General features: G+C 47.4%; 1 protein-coding gene across 1 annotated transcript in view; it reads right to left on the bottom strand.

Annotated features, from left to right (window-relative positions):
* PIR (pirin) overlaps window positions 1–2,447 on the bottom strand; it is a 146,090-nt gene extending 143,643 nt beyond the window's left edge. The window contains exon 1 of the mRNA XM_044283719.1: window positions 2,392–2,447. The gene's annotated coding sequence lies outside the window, so the exon portion shown is untranslated. The remainder of the gene's footprint in view (window positions 1–2,391) is intronic.
* Between the last annotated feature and the right edge of the window lie 230 nt (window positions 2,448–2,677).

Below are 2,677 nucleotides of genomic sequence, written 5' to 3' on the forward strand. Positions count from 1 at the left end.
TGGGAGTTTTATTGCAAGTTATATGTACTATAATGTGACAGACCTGTTGAGATCAATCCTGTGTGATTTAATGCTGCTAATGTATATGGATTTCTATGTTTTATACAAGTGTATGTCCAATAAAAATTTAGTAATTCTATATTACATGCTGTTCCGAGTCTAGTTTTGGGGGAATCACTGAACATCGGCCACAGGGCCTAGTTGCAGCGCAGCCCCATTCAAACAGTGGGGCTGAGCTGCAATACCAAGCACTGCCACTATACTATGTATGGCGCTGTGCTTGGAAGATGCGGGAGACGGCTGTGCTCCCAAGAGGTACGGTGAGCGCAGCGGCTTCATGAAACAGCTGATCGGAGGGGGTGCTAATACTCATTATCATTTCCTGGATAACCCCTTTAAGGGTCCATTCACACGTCCGTAGTGTATTGCAGATCCGCAATACACTGGGCCGGCATCCCCCATAGAACTGCCTATTCTTGTCCGCAATTGTGGACAAGAATAGGACATGTTCTATTTTTTTTTTCCGGAGCTGCGGACAGGAAGATCGGGGCCGGGCTCCGGAAATGCAGATGTGGAGATGTGCACATAGTGTGCTCTCCGCATACATTCATGCCCCATTGAGAATGAATGGGTCCGCACCGTTCCGGATATTGCGGAACGGATGCGGAACCGTTCCACGGACGTGTGAATGGACCCCAAGGATAGGACAAATTTATCAAACAACATGGGACATCTGATAAATGTGGCATAAAGTACTCCTACACAGACTCAAGGAAAACTGACTTCAAATTTCCCCATCATGATAAATTGCCCCCTAATGTTCTCTTTGCTAAAATCCAATTCTTAGACGTCACCAGGAGGGGGCAGCAGTTATTGCAGTATGCCCATAGCACTGTGTGTACAGTATATACCCCACTTTTCCCTGATGTTTAGGACTACCGACTATAACAGATCCCTTTAAACTGCGTCTTTAAAAAAGCACGTGTCAAGGATTTGAGGGTGTGTCTTTCTACTTGTACAGAGTGTGTTATGACAGAGGAGCTCATGTATGACAAGTGAGAGCTGGCGTAAATCATCACACAACCATACGTGTTTTTTAGTGCACAAACCGCGCATCCGCCAGACATGGATATTACTCGCGTACACGCCGCGTGACAGTGCTCCCGCATCCATATGGATGCGCCACTAAAGATAAGACATGTCCTATACTTTGCTGCAACATTTAGACCACAGACCCAATAGGTACGCATTGTGACGTGGCGTGCACATGGACGGTATCCGTATTTTGTGGATCCGCAGTTTGCGGACTGCAAAACACGGTCGTGTAAATGTCATTTTAGAGATAGGAGTCATCAGTTACCCTGGGTTCACACCTGAGCGTTTTACAGCGCGTTCAAACGCGCTGTAAAACGCTCAAGACATGAAATCCAATGCTTCCCTATGGGAATGGTTCACACCTGGGCGTTTTACAGCGCGTACGAACGCGCTGTAAAACGCCCGACGCTCAAACAAGTACTTGAGCTTCTTTGGGGCGTTTTGACGCGCGTTTGTGGCCATAGGACACTGCAGTCAATGACACAAACGCGCGTCAAACGCGCGTTTACTATTACAAAAAACGCGCATAAGAACGCGCGACAAAAACGTGCGTAAAACGCGCGTTTGAGAAACGCTCAGGTGTGAACCCAGGGTTATACCTCGCGGATTGCTAGAACCAATGTCAATCAGCAGTAAAATAATCTGCAACAAATAATGCGGATTTGGCTACGGTTTTGTACGACGGCCACCTTTGCACTTAAAGAGCAAGCACCCACGAAATCCAGATTATAGCGGCGTCACCTAAGGAAGTTCACACCATCCAGAAGCAGAATAAGCTAAAGAAATAGTACGATTAACCCAAAATGTAAGAAAGGAAAGTAATAGCGACTGGTAGCCTACCTGTGCTCCCTTCTCCAGGGCAGGCTCGGAGACAGTGAGCGTGCGGTGGACGCGCAGCTTCCTATAAAGGCTGTGAGAACATGCTCACCATGATTCAGCAGAACCTCTGCCAAGTAGTGGCGGTGACATACAATATCATTAGGCTGACCGTCCCTGCCTGCTCATTATTAGGTGGCATAATTGAGGAGCTGTCAGTGGCAGCCTGTGTTTACAGGAGGAGCATGGGGGGGGCAGTGGTAGGGGAGGGGGTCATGTCAGGCTAAAACCCAGCAACGCCCCTAAGATGTGCAACTCTACAACTGCAGGGTTAACTCGTGCATGCTGGTATGGAAGGAGTTGAAAAGCAAGTCTATGGAGGACTCCACCCTGTCACTCTCTGTAATGCTAGACCTTTAACACTTTCCTTTCCAAGCTGCTTGTGTGCACAGTGCATGGTGAGACCTCAGTATACAGTACCTGTGCTGTCACCCTGCCGCAGCCCCTCTGAGCACACAGGAAGTCCCTCCTCTTTCTGACTGCTGCCTAAAGGAGCCAATGAGAGCGGGAGGAAGATCTTCAGTTGCTATGGGAACACAAAGCATCCAAACAGATCTGAACAGTGGTGTGACTGCTTATTTTCCAGACAGTGATCAGATTGAAATAGAGAGATTGTTATAATGTCGTAGGGAAGTTAGTTTTATAATACAGACATTTAACTGTTTAAGCCTTTCATCTTTTCATTGTTCACATCCTCCCTTTCCGA

Source organism: Bufo gargarizans, chromosome 3, assembly GCF_014858855.1.
Source record: "Bufo gargarizans isolate SCDJY-AF-19 chromosome 3, ASM1485885v1, whole genome shotgun sequence".
NCBI lineage: Eukaryota > Metazoa > Chordata > Amphibia > Anura > Bufonidae > Bufo > Bufo gargarizans.